Source organism: Chiloscyllium plagiosum, unplaced genomic scaffold (genome assembly GCF_037043375.1).
Source record: "Chiloscyllium plagiosum isolate Xiang-an unplaced genomic scaffold, Cpla_swu_hap1 HiC_scaffold_31, whole genome shotgun sequence".
Taxonomy (NCBI): Eukaryota; Metazoa; Chordata; class Chondrichthyes; order Orectolobiformes; family Hemiscylliidae; genus Chiloscyllium; species Chiloscyllium plagiosum.
In genome coordinates this window covers 69,595,157-69,614,824 of record NW_028270169.1, presented here as the reverse complement: position 1 = coordinate 69,614,824, position 19,668 = coordinate 69,595,157, and the positions used below count along the sequence as shown (strand labels likewise).

General features: G+C 43.6%; 3 long non-coding RNA genes and 1 pseudogene across 7 annotated transcripts in view; 3 read left to right on the top strand and 1 right to left on the bottom strand.

Annotated features, from left to right (window-relative positions):
- Positions 1 to 173: 173 nt before the first annotated feature.
- LOC148141983 (cyclic AMP-responsive element-binding protein 1 pseudogene) lies at positions 174 to 1,068 on the top strand (annotated as a pseudogene).
- Positions 1,069 to 3,297: 2,229 nt separating this feature from the next.
- Positions 3,298 to 4,888, top strand: LOC148141982 (uncharacterized). The gene is made up of 3 exons (XR_015752272.1): positions 3,298 to 3,393; positions 4,624 to 4,676; positions 4,786 to 4,888. It is a non-coding gene; the product is annotated as an uncharacterized LOC148141982 (long non-coding RNA).
- A 3,132-nt stretch (positions 4,889 to 8,020) lies between these two features.
- The window catches only part of LOC148141981 (uncharacterized), a 34,607-nt gene continuing 22,959 nt past the window's right edge, over positions 8,021 to 19,668 (bottom strand). The window contains exon 3 of the long non-coding RNA XR_015752271.1: positions 8,021 to 9,392. This is a non-coding gene — a long non-coding RNA (uncharacterized LOC148141981). The remainder of the gene's footprint in view (positions 9,393 to 19,668) is intronic.
- LOC148141980 (uncharacterized) overlaps positions 12,475 to 19,668 on the top strand; it is a 40,008-nt gene continuing 32,814 nt past the window's right edge. The window contains exons 1-4 of one of the 5 annotated variants that reach the window (XR_015752268.1): positions 12,475 to 12,527; positions 13,165 to 13,271; positions 15,960 to 16,042; positions 17,769 to 17,860. This is a non-coding gene — a long non-coding RNA (uncharacterized LOC148141980). Of the gene's footprint in view, positions 12,528 to 12,647; positions 13,057 to 13,164; positions 13,272 to 15,959; positions 16,043 to 17,768; positions 17,861 to 19,668 lie in introns of those variants that run through there. The other 4 variants (XR_015752270.1, XR_015752267.1, XR_015752266.1 and 1 more) reach the window with 4 other exon arrangements.

Below are 19,668 nucleotides of genomic sequence, written 5' to 3'. Positions count from 1 at the left end.
ATCAGCCATTTCCTGGACCACTCTCCCAAACTGTATAGATCCTTCTGCAGCCTCCCCACTTCCTTAGTACTACTTGCCTGTCCACCTAACTTCGTATCATCAGCAAACTTCGTTGGAATGCCCCCATCACTTCATCCCGATCATTAATATATCATGTGACCATGCAGGTAACCATGCCTGGGATCCAATCAACAACAAGTCCAGCAGTAACTTTAGTGCAATTGCCGAATGGGCAGACTGTTCAAGTCCAAGTCGTTATCCAAGCAGCTCAGTCCTCAGTCACGCAGTCCCCTCAAGTTCAGACTGCTCAGATTTCTACTATACTTTAAAATGAAGACTCCCAGGAATCTGTGGATAGCACGACTGACTCTCAGAAACGTAGAGAAATTCTATCGAGACGGCCTTCATACAGGAAAATCCTGAATGAACTTTCTTCTGATCCCCCCAGTGTGCCAAGAAATCGATGAGGAGAAATCAGAAGAAGAGACTGTCTCAACCATTACTACAACGATGATGCAGACACCCATCTATCAGATTAGCAGTGGACAATACATTGCTATGACACAGGGGGAAGCAATTCAGCTGGCCAACAATGGTACAGATTAAATGCAAGGACTCCACACATGAACAATGACCAATACAGCGACAGCCAAGGTTGGAGCAGCCATTATACAGTATGCACAGAGCCCTGATGGACCGCAAATCTTTGTGCCAGGCAGCCAAATGCTTGTTCAAGGTGCTGCTGGAGATGTCCAAACCTATCAGATCTGTAGAACTCCTAACTCCACTGCTGACCAGGGAATGGTTATGGCATCTTCACCAGTCCTGCAAAGCCAGCCCCAGAATGCTGAAGAAACCACTCGTAAACGTGAGGTCCGCCTCATAAGAAACAGGGAAGCAGCTCGAGAGTACCATCGCAAGAAGAAATAGTATGTGAAATGCTTGGAGAATTGGGTTGCTGTTCTGGAAAATCAAGTTGAAAGAGAAGTTGGACAAAGTGGCCAAAAACAGCATGAAACTAGAACTGGGAAAATGTTAAAGGTCAACCGAAAGCCACAGGAGCTATAAAGAAAAGTAATATAGAACATGAGAAAAATAAACTAGCACAAAGACAGAAAGGAAAAGTTTATATAAATATATATAACGAGAAAAGAATGGCTAAAGTAAATGTTGGTCCTTTGGAAAATGAGAAGAGGCATTTAGTTATGGGATATCACAGTGGAGGATACTAATATCTTTCCAGTAACTAGCAAAGAGATAAAGGTAGGTGAGGATTTGGAAACTATCATTATTCCAGAACAGCTAGCTTTAGACTGTTTTGAGGTAATTGAGCTAACGATAGAATAGTCTCCTCACCTTGATGGAATGCATTCCAGGGTACTAAAAGAGATGCTAGGAAAAATAGCAAATTCACTGGCAGTAATTTTCCAAAATTCACTGGAGCCTGTGGCAGTCCCAGCAGACTGCAAAACAGCAAAAGTGACACCAATGTTTTTAAAAGGAGGTAGACAAAAAGTGGGGAATTATGTACCAGTTACTTTATTCTCTGTAGTGGAAAAGATGCTTGGGTCTATTATCAAGGAAGAAATAATAGAGAATCTCGATAGAAATTGTCCCATTGTACAGACACAGCATGAGGGACAGGTCATGCTTGACCAATCTTTTTGAATTCTATGAAGACTTTTCAAGCAAGGTAGACAACGGGGACCCAGTGGATGAGGTGGACCTGGATTGCCAAAAGACCATCAACAAGGTGCTGTGCAAGAGGCTGTTGCATAATATAAGGGTGCATGGCGTTACCGGCAGAGTATTAGCATGGATAGAAGATTGGTTGACTAATAGGAAGCAAAGTGTGGGGATAAATGAGCATTATTCTGGCAGGCAATCATTGACAATTAGTGTGCCTCAGGGATCGGTGTTGTGACTGCAATTATTTACAACTGATACAGATGATTTGGAGTTGGAACCACACGTAGGGTGTCAACGTTTGCATGTGACACTAAGATGATTAGCGGAACAAAGTGAGCGGAGGACTGTGAAACTTTGCAGAGGAACATTTCAACATGGAGTGAGTGGGTAATGGTCTGTAAAATGAAATAGAATGTTTGTAAATATAAAGTTTATACTCTTTGGTTGTAGTAACATTAAAAAAAATCACTTGAATGTTAAAAAGTTGCATTATTTGCTCTGCAGAGTGACCTAAGCATCCTTCTACATGAAGGTTGGTCACCAGATACAATAATCAGTTCAGAAAGCAAATGGAATTTTGTCCTTCATTGCTGAAGGGATTGTGTTTAAAAGCAGAGGTTTTGTTTCAGCTGTATTTGGGTGTTGGCGTACTGCATGTAGTTTTTGTCTCCTTACTTGAGAAAAGATGGGGTGCAGAGGAGGTTAACTAGGTTGATTCCAGAGTTGACAGGTTCGGCTTAACAGAGACTGAGTAGATTGGGATTATATTCATTGGAATTCAGAAGAATGAAAACATATAAAATAATGAATGGAATGGATAAAATAGAAGTAGAGAGCTGTTTCCATTGGCAGGTGAAGCTAGGACAAGAGGGCATCACCGCAAGACTAGAGGCAGCAAATTTAAGACTGAATTGACAAGGAACTTCTTGACCTCTATGGAATTCACTGCCCAGGGAAGTAGTTGGTGCTCGTTCAGAAAACGTTTTTAAAACTAGGTTAGATTTTTAAAAATGTAATTAATTAATGAACACGGCGAGAACGTGGGTAAATGGTTCTGTGTCCACGAAATGATCAGCCATGATCTTATTGAATGGCAGAGCATGCTCGAAGGGCAGGACGGCCTTCTACTGTTCCTAGATCTTCGGTTATACATCCCCCCCCTCATTCGTGACTTGGAGGTGTTGGTGTTGGATTGGGATGGACAAAAGTAAAATTCACAGAACACCAGGCTATTGGTCAACAGGATTATTTGGAAGCACTAGGTTTGCTGCTTCTTCATCAGGGGGTTTTGAGATGCTGTTGTCATTTTAACTCTTGTAACTCATGAACAGCAACAAAAGCCACGAAGCAATCCGCATGCTCCAGCCAACAATGCGCCCCGGGTGATTGATGTCAGCGGCGGACCAATGGAAAGGCAGGGACAGAGCTGGAGGACCTGGCGCACAGTTGGTCCTCCGACCAATCAGGGTGAATGAGGGGCGGGACTAGACTAGACCACTTGATCATCCTCGCGGTCTGTTCGGGATGTGTGGACGGAGAGCTGTTGGTAAAGATAGAAATAAACAGCAGGAAGCGGGAGGGAAATGGTGTTGGTATGGGTTGAGAGGGTTTACAGACATTTGGTGCACATCGAAAATACAAATTTGAAACTCAGTCCCGTTTTTGCAGTAAACGGGAAAATGCCTCATCCAGCGATTGATTCGAGTAAGCACCACCATCTTTATTCGGGGCAACGATTCACTGGACCCGTGCAGCCGCCAGCTTTGTTGGGGGCAAAGTTCAGCGGGACGCATGTGCAGCCCTCTCTGGTAGGGAGTCACAGGGCAGGATTTGCACAGAGCATATTCGCACCCAGAGAAATGGATTTTTTTTTCTGGATTTGTTTTTTCATTCATTTAAATGATTTGGATGTGAATAGAGGCGGTACAGTTCGTAAGTTTGCAGGTGACACCAAAATTGGAGGTATTGTGGACAGTGATAAAGGGATCTCAAAGTACAATGGGATATTGATCGAATGGAACAATGGGCTGGGGAGTGGCAGATAGGGTTTAATTTAGATAAATGTGAGGTGCTGCATTTTAGAAAAGCAAATCAGAGCAGGACTCACACACTGAATTGTAAGATCTTGGAAAATCTTGTGAACAAAGAGACCTTGGAATGTAGGTTCATATTTCCTTGAAAGTAGAGTTGCAGGTAGATACGACAGTGAAGAAGGCATTTGGTATGCTTCCCCTTATTGGTCAGAGCATTGGGTAAAGGAGCTGGACAGGTCATTGGTTAGGTCACTTTTGGAATATTGTGTGTAGTTCTGGTCTCCCTCCCATCAGAAGGAGGCACTGAAACTTGAAAGGTTTGAGAATAGATTTTCAAGGATGTTGCCAGTGTTGGAGGATATGAGTTGCGGGGAGAGGCATAATAGGCTGGGGCCATTTTCCCTGCAGTGTCATAGACTGAGGTGTGATGTTATAGAGGCTTATAAAAATCGTGAGGGACATTGATAGCGTAAGTAGACAAGGGTTGGTAGACCCCAGAACTAGAGGATATAGGTTTAGGGTGGGGTGGGAAATTCAAAAGGAGCCTAAAGGGCAACTAAAATTGTAACATTTCAAAGGCATTTGAATAGGAAGGGTTCAGAGGGATGTTGGCCAAGTGCTGGAAAATGGGAATACATTAGGTTAGAATATCTGGTTGGCAAAGATGGGTTGGACCAAAAAGTCTATTTCTGTGCTAGACATCTGACTGTGGGATCATAAAAGTGAACATTGCTCTGATTCATCTCTGGGCTCCTTGATGTCCACTTGTTTGTTATCTAGCTTTCTCAGTCTCTCGTGTGTATTTTTGCTCTGTGTAGTATTTTACTATTACGTTCACAGTCCTCTTTGTAAATGAATTGTCCACTGCTGCCTGGCTCCTGACCATATACTCTATTATCAGGTTATTTTTTCCACAATATCTTTGACGGTCAAGAGTTCTTTTTTTTCCAATAAGTGAGTGGATTTTCCTTCCATTTCTGACAGTCAAATTCTGCACCATTTTCATTCCCCCATAAATCATATTGCACTCCCTGAAACATGATGTGTATTTCTCCTTCCACAGATACCAGTGATCAAGGCCAAAGCTCTGTTGCCTGTTGAGAAGGTGATGTTTGACTTCCTTGTACTGCTGCAGTTGGTATGGTGAAGGTGCTCCCACAACGTGGTTGGGTAGGAGACATTACAGATTATGCACTCAGAGATAGTGAAGAGTAGAAGATATCTGTATAAATCAACACATTTTTAATTTCACAAAATATTGAGAACTTTTGACGTAAGGCTACAGATAGAGAATATTATGTCCGGTGACCAAACCTTTGCGAAATAAGCAATTTTTCAGGAATGACTTAAAGGAAGAAAGCAGATCTTAGAGGGTGGGAATTCCAGACCGTGTTGCCTTGGAATCTGTAGAAACAGTCACACAGCTGAACTCAAAAATAAACATATCATTGGGAGTCTAAACTGAAATGAGTTATTGAGATGTGAAAGTGTGTCTGATGCATGGAGATAGGAATGATTACAGCCAGGAATTAAGTCAAGGGTGTGAAAGTAAATTGCTGTTGCTTATAAATGGGAGCCTTTTGATGGATCAGCAAGTTCTGGTACAAGTGAACACTTGGGCAGTAGAGTTTTCAATATTCTGGAGATTATAGGGAGGGTGATTGTGGGATGCTGGCCAGGAGTTGGTTTAGATAATGAAATCTAGAGTTCATAAAATGAATGAATGAAAATTTCATTAAATTAGCTGAGACTGTGGTGAGGTCAGATGATATCACTGAAGTCGAAATAGTGGTCTTGGAGTGGGACGGGCTGTTACCTTCAGCTGTTTGTCAGTTTGTGAATCAAGTCTGTAACAAGCTCAGAAGCTGATTGGCCCTGCAAGAACCCAAACTGGGCGTCACTGAGCAGGTTATTGTGAGCATGTGCTTGACAGCACTATCGATGACAATGTCTATCACTTCACTGCTGAGCGAGTGTGGACTGATGGAGGGAAATTGGCTGGGTTGGATGTGTCCTGCGTTTTTGTGTTGAACAACACTGGGAAACATTTCCCAATATCGGTAGGTGCCAGTGCTGGAGCAGTACTTGTCTTGGTGGGCAGCAGGTTCTGGAGAAGAAAGTGAGGACTGCAGATGCTGGAGATCAGAGCTGAAAATGTGTAGCTGGAAAAACGCAGCAGGTCAGGCAGCATTCAGAAACTCATTCCTGAAGAAAGGCTCATGCCCGAAACGTCAATTCTTCTGCCCCTTGGATGCTGCCTGACCTGCCTGCGCTTTTCCAGCAACACATTTTCAGCAAGTTCTGGAGCACAGCTATCAGTATATATTGCCACAATGCTAGCAGGGCCCATAGCCTTTACACTACTTGTCCATTTCTTGATCTGATTTGAAATGGGTTTTCAACCAATTCGATTCACATCTGTGATGTCATGGACAAATGGAGAAGCCTCATCCACTTGGCACTGCTGGCTGAAAATTGCTGAAAATGCTGTCGTCTTATCTGTTGTATGAATGTGTGAGGCCCCTCCATCATTAAGGGTGGGGATATCTGTGATGCTTCCTGCAGTGAGTTGTTTAATTGCCCATCACCATTCCTGACTAGGTGTGACAAAATTGCAGAGCTCAGATCTGATCCACTGGTTGTTGGATCACATAGTTCTATTTGGTGTTGCTTGCACTGTACCTTCACCAGGTTGGCGCCACATTTTCAGGTATGTTTGGTATTGCTCGTGGCATGCCCTGCGGAACTCTCCATTGAAGTAGTGTTGATTCCCCTGGCTTGATGTTAATGGTTGAGTGGGGGATATACCAGGCCATTAGATTACAAAATTGGGCTGGGGTACAGTTCTGGTACAGCTGTTGGCCCACAGTGAGACAGAGGTTATAGGGTCAAGAGGGCTGATTGTGTTGTTGTATTTTCCAGTGCATTGGTAGATGTAATGTGGTCCATCCAGTTTCATTCCTTTGTTGAGACTGTGCAGTGACTAATACAATGAGTGATTTGATGGGCCACTGTCAGGAATGCAACTTTTGAAAGAAAGGTTTTGTGATTTATACATGAAAGAAGTGAAACTATCATGGTATTCGAACAGATGAAAGACTCAACATACAACCAAGGTATTTTTCAATGGACAATTTCAGTTACGTCACACTATAAATTTTTGCTATAAATGCTGTGCCTTAGAATTGTGCCCTCCACACTCACCTGATGAAGGAGCGGTGCTCCGAAAGCTAGTTTGCTTCCAATTAAACCTGATGGACTATAACCGGTGTTGTGTGATTCTTAACTTAGAATATTACAGCACTACTAACAGGGCTGCATGTAAACAGGCTCAGTCCAGTTAATCAATACATTCGGAAGGATTGCCTCCAAGTTTAACGACGCAATATTCGTCAAAACCGTCAACTTCAACCTGCAATGTTGTTATTAACAAAAACTTCAGGCTGACATAAAGCTCCCCACCCCACAGCAATGTGGTAACCGGGCCCGGCCCAGGAATTGGAACTGGGACATTTGTGGACCGTGATCTCAAAGGAAGCGAGCAAACACAATTCTGACAGATGAGTTCTCAAAGATGAGTAGCAGGTTTGAGACAAGGCCGGTGGTATACCATCTTGCATTCAGCTTAATTGCATTTCTTATTTACAGTAGTGTTTTGAAAAGTATAAAGAACCAGTTTGTTTTCTGTGGTTGGGGAGTTTTATCCTCGTTGATCACAGTTGCTGCCTCTCACTCCCCAAGTCAAATCATAGGATCTAAACAATAAACTGCAGGTGCTGGAGATCTAAACCCAGAAACAAAGTGCTGGAGAAACTCAGCAGTTCTGAGGGCATTGGTGAAGAGAAAAAAAATTGTTACATTTCAAGTTTTTGTCTGAATGGACAAAAGGTCATTGGACTTGGAACTTACAATGTTTAATTCCCCTCAGAGATGCTGCTGGGCCTGCAGTTCTCCATCACTGTGCTTTCGATATTCAACTTTATTTACAAAACAGATCGGAAAAATACTAATCTGCAAAAGTGAAAGGTTCATTGCAAACATGAGCATAGTTTCCACACTTGAGTTACACAAGCACGCCTCAGTTTAAAAACAAGATTTAACTCAAAGTAATATTCCATTTCAAAATTAGCCGAGTTACACCAGTAATAAAGCTCATCCACCCAATGAGGAACTTCAGACAACATCCTGCAGTGTGGCACACAGCCACCTTTGCCGAAGAATGATCACATGTCACAAAATTGAAGGCAAAGAGCGTGTCTCTTTACAGGAGCTGAAGTCAAACTCTCAATTTTTGGAAAGATTTTTATTAAACCTGATTGAACATTTAAATCTCAGAGCAAAATCTTTGCTTTTTTTAAACAAAGTGTGTGGGAAACATCCCACATCTTGCTAAAGGTTCAGTTCAGTCTGATACATAGAGCCAAAGGTCAAACAAACATCACACTTTCTTTCACTTCTACAAAGGGCTGACATCACATTTCCTCAGGATTTAAAGTATTTTATAAATTGTTTGTAAAATCATTTGTCACGTTAAAGAACTGGACAATAACTACCATTGTATACAATAAGAGTGAAGCCTGTGACAGCAGATTGAGCTTTGGAGGGCAGTGAATGCACTTTCTAAATTCTGGGAGCACTTTTGGAGACTGCTCCCAGGTGGTGATAGTGAGCATATCTGGAATGCCCTGTTTAGATTTGGGAATCCTTGGGAAACAGTCTGTGGTTTCACTGATACTTGGTTTGCGTTGTTGGTGTACAGTAAGCAATTCATAAAGTTACTTATGTATTGTTGTTGACTACCTGAATGGTATTCAAATCTGCCAGGTTGCCTTCAATAGTGTGAATGCATCTATTGTAAATATTTCGAATATTCCAGAACTGCCCAGTGCTTGGCAAATTCAGGGGGGACAAAAAAATCACATTGAGTAATTTGAAATTAAGAATGCAAGAGGATTTAACCACTGAAGTATTCAATTCAAATAGTTAAATGGAGTGCTCACATCTAAAATACCTGTGATCCATAGGAATGGATGGACTGACAGAATTGGGGCCAAATTCCTAGCTGGGGAGTGTGAAATGTGCTTTGATAAAGTCACCTGCATTTACCAACAATAATTTGGCAAGCTCGGAAATTTAAAAAAACAATACGAGCTTCATTGCTGCTCCAGTCGGGTCCCAAGCTCTGTGAAAAAATAACAATGTTCAGGTTTATTGCATACACTCTGAAACACGTGTTTCTTCAATAGATCTTGCAAGTTTACCAATGAGCATAGCAACATCATTTGGATGGACAAACTTTTGCCAACTCATTTCTTTCCGAGCCTCTATAGCCTGAAGAGTGACCAGAAGCAATTACTCCCCATATGTGGGAACATATGGGGAGTAATTGGGGTGGCACAGTGGTTAGCACTGTTGCCTCACAGCACCAGAGAGCACCAGAGACCCGGGTTCAAATCCAGTCTCAGGTGACTGACTGTGTGGAGATTGCACATTCTCCCCGTGTCTGCGTGGGTTTCCTCCAGATACTCTGGTTTCCTCCAACAGTCCAAAAATGTGCAGGTCAGATAAATTGGACATGCTAAATTGTGTTAGGTGTAGGGGAATGGGTCTGGATGGGTTGCGCTTCGGCGGGTCGGTGTTACTTGTTGGGCCGAAGGGCCTGTTTCCACACTGTAAGTAATCGAAAAAAAAATTACCGTCGAGGATTTTTTCCTTCAGAATTGATTTCCATATATTCAGTGCCCAGAAAAGATAAAAAGCTTGTCACCTTTTATAGAGCAATGATTCAGTGGGAGTAAAACACTCACCTTTTCTTGCTTAATAATCACGCTGCCTAAATTTTAAACATGAACACTTCTTAATAGTTCACGAGATCCTAACGAAATATTTTGTGCAAAACAAATCACATGATACATAGTTATTCAGATAATAAAACAAGTTTGTTCATTGAAGAACCCAGAGGAAAAGGTCATGAAACAATGTGAGTTTGATACACCTCAATTATCATTTCAAGTGCATTCTCTGCATAAATTCTCCTTTTCCTCCTCGAAGTATTCAAATTCTTGAATAATTGAGAGAATGAAGTCACAATTGTACAACACACAATCAGACCCTTCAGTCCAACTTGCCCATGCTGACCAGATATCCTAAATTAATCTCATCCCAGCATTTGTTCCAGCATTTGTTCCATATCCATCTTAAACCCTTTCTACTGATTATCATTTTATTTTACTTTATCAGCACTTGAAATACTGACGTTGTTTTCTCTAACATTGGTTAAAGAAATCATAAGTTAATTCATCTAAGTTAATTTTGTAATCTTTCACAAAGAAACAATTGAGAACAAAATATAGCCGAGTGCAAAACAAAATACTGCAGCTGTGCGATATCTGGGAACACTCTAAAGCTGAGGCACTGATACTGCACAAGTTTGTCAGCACGGTTTCAATTACTGACAATAATTTATTAATGTCTTAGCCTTCACATAGTTAAGGTAAATGTGAGATATCTGAATTTCATGAATTGGTTCCTATTGCACTGTGATCAACAAAAAATATTCTTGGTTTAATCTACTCAAAGGAGAAAGTGACGACCAAAGAAGCTGGACATCAGAGTCGAAAAGTGTCATGCTGGAAAAGCACAACAAGTCAGGCAGCATCCGAGAAGCAGGAGAGTTGATGGTTCAGGCATAAGCCCTTCATCAGCAATCACAGGCTTCAGAAAAATAACTGGCATAGACTTATGGCAACACATACGTAGAAAGGTCGAAGCACGTTACTATCTGATTAGAGACTAATTTCAGATTTGTTACCATTCAGAGCAACATTTCAGTATGATATTTACATATGTACCTAAAAGATAAGTTTGGTTAAAATTACAAGCTCTAGAATGATTATAGGATTAAACCTGGAAATAAAGCTGGTGAACAAGAATGGCAAAGTGAAGTCCCACCAGTATCGCCTTGGGCAGTGTCAAGTAAGAATTTGAGAGCAGAGTTGCCACTTTGGAGTAACCTGCAGTCTGGCCAAATTGCAGCAAAAAGCTGTTCAATTTTATCTGCAAACTATTGAATGCAAAATCCTCCTTGCACAATAATGAGGTAGTATTTTGGGATGTCATTTTTAAAATATATTATTTTCAAAGTTACTCACAATTGAGAGTAACAGCTTGGCGCTGTCTGCATAACACAGTACGTAAAGGAATTAACAGAAAAAATATTATTACCCAAATTCAGAGTCACTAATTTATTGATATTGCATGGGTCTAGCATTGATAAGTAATCGATTTTTAAAAATAAATATAGATACATTTACTAACTACATTGGGATACAGTCAAGTTTCTTACTGAACAGTGACAGGATTGGACAGAGTCCGCGTGGATTTAAGAGAGGGGAATCATACTTAACAAAGCTACTGAAAGAATCTACAGAGTCAAATATTAAAGTAAGAAATTGCAGGACATTTAGAAAAGCTTATCATTAAACATGGTAGACTGGGTTTTGTGAAAGAGAAATTATATTTGACAAATTTGCGACAGTTCATTGAGGAGATAACAAGCAGGGCTGATAAAGGGCAATCCAATGATGTTCTGTATTTGGGTTTTAAAAATGTAAATGATAAGGTGCTACATAAAAGTCAATTGCTCAATTTAGGAGCTCATGGTATCGGCGTAATGTATTAGCATGGATTGACGATTGGTTTACCACACTGGCTGTTGGTGAGTCCTCACTTGCAGTGTTGTATACAATGTTAGCTCCCATATTTAATACAGGATAAACCAACATCGGAGACCATTCAAAAAAGATTCAATTAGATGTTTCGAGGACGAAAGTGTTGACCTATCAAGAATAGATAAGCAGGAGTGATCTTATGGAAACAAGATTCTGAGGAGCTTGACAGAGTAGATGTTGACTAGATTTTCTAGCACCAGTGAAGTCTCAAACCAGGGGACATTACATAAGGGAACATTCATTTTAGAAAAAGTAAAGAACTTTTTCTCTGTGAATGGCTAGAATTTCCGCACCCAAACAATTGTGAAAGTTCAGTGTGGGAGGGGAATGGTTGGCTTACTCTTCGGAGGGTTGTTCTGGCTTGTTGGGCTGAAGGACCTGTTTCCACATAGTAGGGAATCTATGATTCTATCTCAAATTATTTTTAAAAAGGGCAAATAGATTTTTGAAATATTGAGCAGTTGAGGGCTATGCGGATCAAGCATAAAAGAGGTATTGAGGTCTGGGTTGGCCAAGCCATGATCTGATAGAATGGGGGAACAAGCTGAAGGCGATGAATGCCCTACTCCTGCTCCGATTCCTTGAGGCTCTATTTCATGTTTTTTTTTGTTTCCAAAGAAGAGCGTGATACAATGTGCTTAAGATCTCAGATGTTGTGTAAAGGAGTGAAAATGGGGTGTTTATGTACTGATTCAGAAGGCATTGATTCATCAATCACAGCTATACAGTCATGAGTAGGGAGGCAATCCCCTCCATGAATAGAGGAAATCTACTGCAGAGCTCACACAAAGGGAATTCTTACCCTCAGTAAACTCTCCCATCACATTACCCAACATATCAGCTGAAGGAGGACACACTGCGCATGTTCTCGCCAACAAAGGGACTCCGGGTGATTGATGTCAGCACCGGACCAATGAAAGGACGGTGGGCGGAGCTGGATGACCTAGCGGGATGTTGGTCCTCCAACCAATCAAAGTGAATGTCGGGCGGAGCTAAACTAAACCATATGATCACTCGCGCGCGGCGCAGAGTCGCTGTAATGAATGCTCGGGAAGTTATGGAAAGAAAGGATACGGTAAGGAAAGAAATAAATAGGGAAACGGGAGAAAAACTGTGTTGCTATGAGCGGAGATTTTTTACAAACAAATTGTGCACGTCGGAAAACACAAATTTGAACGTCCCAGTCCCGTGTTTGCAGTAAATGAGGAATGGCCTCAGCGCGGCTGCAGGCCTGAGTGAGCGCCGCCATCTTTATTCGGGACAATGATTCACTGGACACGTGCGCGGCCGCCATCTTTGTAGGGGGCAAGGTGCAGCCAGGCGCATGTGCAGCCTTTCTCTCGTTTAGAGTCATTGGGATCATAGCAGCCAATACTGCTCTGATTCACCTCTGGGCTCCCTCATGACCACTTTGTCAATATCTGGCTTCCTCAGTCTCGAACCATGGGTGTACTTTTGGTCTGTTTACTACTGTATTATTACTTTTATAGACCTTTGCAAATGAGTTTTTCACTGCGGCCCAGCCCCTGACCATGTACTGCTCGATTATCAGATTACTTTTTTCTTGAATATTTTTGACAGTCAAGAATTCTTTTTTCCAACAAGCAAGTGTATTTTCCTTCCATTTCTGACTATCAAAACCTGCACCGTTTTCATTCCCTGTAATCCATTTTGCACTCCCTCAAACATCAACTGTGTTTCTCCTTCCACAGATACCAGTGATTAATGCCAAAGCCCTGTTGCTTGTGGAGAGGGTGATGTTTGACTTTCTTGTACAGCTGCAGTTTGTGTGGTGAAGGTGCTCCTACAATGAGGTTGGGTAAGAGACATTACAGATTATTCATTACAGCAACAGTGATGATTTGAAAATAATGTCAAATCAACAACAGTTTGTATTTTTATTATCATGCTTATAATTTCACAAAAATACTATTGAGAACTTTAGACATAAGGCCAGAGATGGCGATATTAGGTCAGGTGACCAAAAGTAGGTTTTGAGGGATGTCTTAAAGGTGGAAAACAGACCTGTGAGATTTTGGTTGCAAATTTCAGACCATGCTGCTTCAGCAACTGTAGAAACAGCCACACAGGTGAAGTAATGAATTAACAAATTGTTGGGAGTCTCAAAGAAAATGGGTTGTCGAGGTCTCAAAGTGTGTGTGGTGCAGGGAGCTAGGGATTATCACAGCCAGGAATTAAATCAAGTGTGAGAAATTTAAATTGAGGGATATTGGCCACATGCTGGCAGGTGAGACTAGATTGGGTTGGGATATCTGTTTGGCATGGATGGGTTGGACCGAAGGGTCTGTTTCCATGCTGTACATCTCTATGACTCTATGTTGTTGCTTATGAATAGGAGACTTTTGATGAATCAACAAGCAGATATTTAGATGTTCTTGAGATTACAGGGAGGTTGAATATGGGAAGCTGGCCAGGGAGTGAGTTTGGATAATGAAGTCTAGAGATAGCTCATATACTTTCATCACATTGTGTTGAGACAAGGGTGAAATCAGCTCGAAATAGTGATCTTGGAGTGGGGCTGAGCTATCACCCTCACCTCACCGCTGGGATTCAACTGGTTGTCAGTTTGTGAATCAGGCGGTGACACAATCGTGAGCTTATTGGCCCTGGTGGAGCCTAAAGTTGCAGAGCAGCTGTTGCTTGGTAGCCCTGGTGATGACATCTTCCATCACTTTACTGCTGATCGAGTGTAGACTGATAGATGGAAATTGCCTGGGTTGGATTGGTCTGTGTTTTTGTGTTGAACATCCCTGGGCAATGTTCCACATTGTCGGTAGATGCCAGTGCTGGAGCGGTACGTGGCTCGGTGGGTGGCAAGTTCTAGAGCACAAGCCATCAGTATGATTGCCAGAATATTGGCAGGGCCAGTAGCCTTTACACTACTTAACCATTTCTTGATGTGATTCAAACTGAATCGAACTGGTTTAAAACTCACATCTGTGATGTTGGAAACCACTGGAGAAGGCTGAGATGGATCATCCCACTTTGCACTTCTGGCTGAAGATTGCTGCAAATGCTGTCATCTTATCTGGTACATGGGTATGTGAGGCCCCTCCATCAGTAAGGGTGGGGATTTCTGTGATGCTTCCCCCAGTGAGTTGTTTAATTGTCCATCACCGTTCACAACTGGATGTGGCAGAACTGCAGAGCTCCGATCTGTTGCATTGGATGTTGGAACACTTAGCTCTGTTGCTTGCTGCTGATGCTGTTTGATATGCAGGTCGTTCTGTTTGATAGCTTCACCAGATTAGCACTTCATTTTTAGGTATGCCTGGTGCTGCTCTTGGCAAGCCCTCCTTTACTGTCCATTGTGATGGGTGAGAGCAGGATTTACAAACCCATGAGATTACAGATTGTGCTGGAGTACAGTTCTGCTGCTGTTGATGTCCCACAGTACCTTATAGATACCCTATTTGAGATTCTACATCTCTTTGAAGTCTGTCCCATTTAGAACGGTGATAGTGCCACTCAACACAGCGGAGGTTTTCTCAACTTTAAGGCAAGGCATTGTCTCCAAAAGGAACATGTGATGGTCGTTCTTACCGATAACTGTCATGGCCAGACATATCTGCAGCTTGTCAATTCATAACAATGAGATCAAGTATGTTTTTTTCCTTCTTGTTGGTTCCCTCACCACACGCTGCAGACTCAGTTGAGCAGCTATGTCCTTTAGGACCTGGCCAGCTCAGTCAGTAATTCTGTTGCAGAGCCAGTCTCGATTGTGGACATTGAAATCCTGTACCCAGAGTATGTTTGACACCATTTTGTTGCCTCAGTGCTTCCTCCAAATGTTCAACATGAAGGAGAACTGATCCATCAGCCAAGGGAGGACGGTACATGGTAATCAGCAGGAGCCATGAGACTCCCAGGGCGAATCCTCCCTGTCTGTACACCACTGTGCCACCACCTCTGTCTGGTCTGTGCTGCCGGTGGGACAGGACATATCCAGAGATTTTAGGAGAAATTGAAGACTGCAGATGCTGGAGGTCAGAGTCGATAGTGTGGTGCTGGAAAAGCACACCAGATCAGACTGATGAAGGGCTGAGGCTCAAAACGTCGATTCTCCTGCTCCTCTGATGCTGCCTGACTGTTGTGCTTTTCCAGCACCACACTCTCGATATCGAGGGATGGTGATGGTGGTGTCTGGTCATTGTCTGTAAGGGATGATTCCGTGAATATGACTATGTCAGGCTGCTTCTTGACTAGTCTGAGGTAGAGCTCTCCACATTTTGGCATCAAAAACCATATGTTAGTGAGGAGGACGTTGCACCATCGAGAGGGCTGATTCTGTGGTTGTAATTTCTGGTGCCTTGTTAGATGCCACATGGTCCATCCAGTTTCATTCCTGTGTTGAGACTTTGCAGTGATTAATACAGTGAGTAGCTGGCTGGGCCGCTGTCAGGTTGGCAGGATTTTTTTTACCATTGACAATGGTTTCATGGAAATCAGGAGATTCCTAATTCCAGTTATTTTTTCGTGAATTCAGATTCCACCATCTATAAAGATGGGATTCGAACCAGGACTTCAGTCGTTTGTTTTAATATTCTGGATAAAAGCTAAACACATCAGGTTTGTTCACTCATTTTAAATATCACTAACCCTGGTTTTGTTTCTTTGTAAAACACTGTCCATCATCCTGTCTCCTCTATCCTCCCCTCCAATAACATGAGTGAGGAGCACATGGAGTTTCTCTGTCACCATGACTGAGATAATCCGATCTGCTGCTTCCCTCCCTCCCACTAGCCCACCGAGCCAAACTGCCTCACGTGGTGTTCCTGGTTTTTGTCCTAAACCTACATCTTTCTCCAGTCTCTTGTTAAGCCTTATCAGAGCTCATCTTTACAATTTACCCAAAGCTTGCTAAACCACAGACTTTCCAACACTCTGTCTCCTCCTCCTCCTCACCGATTCACAGATATTGTTCCTTGTTCTGGCTGTCTGTCTTTTCTGGTTATGCCCTTCTCTCCCCTTCTTTGAAAAACTTCCTTTTGACCTCATGGTTTTTGGAAAATCCTGCTCCATTTCCACTCTCTCTTTCCTTTCTGAATTCCTTGCATTTGGTGTCCCTCCAGTATCTATCCTTGCTCTCTCCTGTATCTCACCTACATACTGCCAGGAGTTGACATTGTGAAAAAGCACCATGTTAGGTTTCACATGTACACTGACACTGTCCAGCTCTCCCTCCCCACCATCCCTCTCCATTGTTCCACTGTTACTCAGTTACCAAACTGCTTATCACATTCCCACTACTTGATTAGCTGCAGTTTCCTCCAATGAAACATTGTAACGGTTAAACCCATTGCCTTCAGTTGTTATTCCAAACTCCTTTCTCTTACTGCTGAGCCTCTCCCTCTCCCTGGTAACTGTCTGAGGCAGAAATACGTTCTTCACAATATTGCTGTTATATTTGACCCTAAGGTGACCTTCTGATCAGACATCTGCACAATCCCAAACACCAGGGAATTCCAATCTCTTAAACATTGTTTGTCTCCACCTCACCCCAGCTCCATTGCTACTGAAACCCCTTACCCGCCTCTGTGTCGCCTTAAACTTGACGAATCTGAAGCAGAACCCTTGATTCCGCGACTGACCCAGAATCTGGTTCCAGACTCCCTTTTCAGTATTAACACTCGGAAACATCCACTCAGTATTTATCCTGTCAAACCCCTTAAGAATCCCATCTGTCTCAATGAGATCACCTCTCTTTCTCCAAAATCCAATGAGTAGAGTCCCAACCTGTTCAGCCTTTATTTAAAAGATAATCTCTCCAAACCAGGGATCATCCCAGTGAATCTTCCCTGCTGAAAAATATGTTGCTGGAAAAGCACAGCAGGTCAGGCAGCATCCAAGGAGCAGGAGAATCAATGTTTCGGGCATAAGCCCTTCTTCAGCTTATGCCCAAAACGTTGATTCTCCTTCTGCTTGGATGCTGCCTGACCTGCTGCGCTTTTCCAGCAACACATTTTTCAGCTCTGATCTCCAGCATCTGCAGTCCGCACTTTCTACTAGTGAATCTTCCCTGAAATGCCTCCAATAAAGTGACACATTTCCTTATCTAAAGGGACCAAAACTGCTCACTTTACTCCAGATATGGTGGTCTCACCACCACTTCCTCACGTTACTCTCAGGTATATACTCCAAACTCTCATACTGAAAACCCTCTAAACAAAACATTCCATTCCCCTTCCTGATGACCTGTTGTAACTATGTACAGTAATCCTGCGCCAGGAGGAGGGGATGGTGTGGGTTTCTAACTTGAACTGAGAGTGACAGATTTTATAAACTTGTATTACAGGATATTACAGGTGGACATTCAGATGGTAATCTCAGTAAATGTTCTGCCAAACTCTGAATTACTCAGTACATCAGGACCTGGATATTCGCATTGTGAGTATTGTGTTCCAGATCAATCCCTTTTGCTGCTTAAAAGTTCTCCTTTGAATCATCACATTCTCTCAAAAGGTCTCCCCAAACCATCATGTGTTATGTAATCCTTTTATAATGATGTGATGAGTGTAAGGTTTATGATTCGAATGTGTAATTTTTGTATAAGGATGCCTCAGAGAGGGCTGAAACTTTATTGCTGGAACAGCACAGCAAGTCAGGCAGCATCTAGGGAACAGAAGATTCGACGTTTCGGGCACATGCCCTTCTTCAGGAATGAGCAGAGAGTGTTCAGCAGGAGAAGATAAAAGGTAGGGAGGAGGGACTTGGAGGAGGGGCGTTGGAAATGTGATAGGTGGAAAGAGGTCAAGGTGAAGGTGATAGGTCGGAGTAGGGTGGAGGCGGAGAGGTCAAGAAGAAGACTGCAGGTCAGGAAGGCGGTGCCGGGCTGGAGGGATTCGGCTGAGACAAGGTGGGGGGAGGGGGGATGAAGAAACTGGTGAAGTCCAAGTTCATCCCCTGTGGTTGGAGGGTTCCCAGTCGGAAGATAAGACGCTCCTCCTCCGACCGTCGCGTTGTTGTGGTTTGGCGGTGGATGAGTCCAATGACCTGCATATCCTCGGTGGAGTGGGAGGGGGAGTTGAAATGCTGTGCTACAGGGTGATTGGGTTGGTTCGTCCGGGTGGCCCAGAGGTGCTCTCTGAATCGCTCCGCAACTAGGCGGCCTGTCTCCCCAATATAGAGGAGGCCACACCGGCTGCAGCGGATGCAGTAGATGATGTGGGTGGAGGTGCAGGTGAATCTGTGGCGGATATGGAAGTTTCCTTTGGGGCCTTGGAGAGAAGTGAGGGGGGAGGTGTGGGCGCAAGTGTTGCACCTCCTGCGGTTGCAAGGGAAGGTGCCGGGAGTGGAGGTTGGGTTGGTGGGGGGTATGGATCTGACAAGGGAGTCGCGGAGGGAGTGGTCTCTACGGAAAGCTGATAGAGGAGGGGAGGGAAATATATCCTTGGTGGTGGGGTCCGTTTGGAGATTTCCCTCCCCTCCTCTATCAGCTTTCCGTAGAGACCACTCCCTCCGCGACTCCCTTGTCAGATCCATACCCCCCACCAACCCAACCTCCACTCCCGGCACCTTCCCTTGCAACCGCAGGAGGTGCAACACTTGCGCCCACACCTCCCCCCTCACTTCTCTCCAAGGCCCCAAAGGAAACTTCCATATCCGCCACAGATTCACCTGCACCTCCACCCACATCATCTACTGCATCCGCTGCAGCCGGTGTGGCCTCCTCTATATTGGGGAGACAGGCCGCCTAGTTGCGGAGCGATTCAGAGAGCACCTCTGGGCCACCCGGACGAACCAACCCAATCACCCTGTAGCACAGCATTTCAACTCCCCCTCCCACTCCACCGAGGATATGCAGGTCATTGGACTCATCCACCGCCAAACCACAACAACGCGACGGTCGGAGGAGGAGCGTCTTATCTTCCGACTGGGAACCCTCCAACCACAGGGGATGAACTTGGACTTCACCAGTTTCTTCATCCCCCCTCCCCCCACCTTGTCTCAGCCGAATCCCTCCAGCCCGGCACCGCCTTCCTGACCTGCAGTCTTCTTCTTGACCTCTCCGCCTCCACCCTACTCCGACCTATCACCTTCACCTTGACCTCTTTCCACCTATCACATTTCCAACGCCCCTCCTCCAAGTCCCTCCTCCCTACCTTTTATCTTCTCCTGCTGAACACTCTCTGCTCATTCCTGAAGAAGGGCATGTGCCCGAAACGTCGAATCTTCTGTTCCCTAGATGCTGCCTG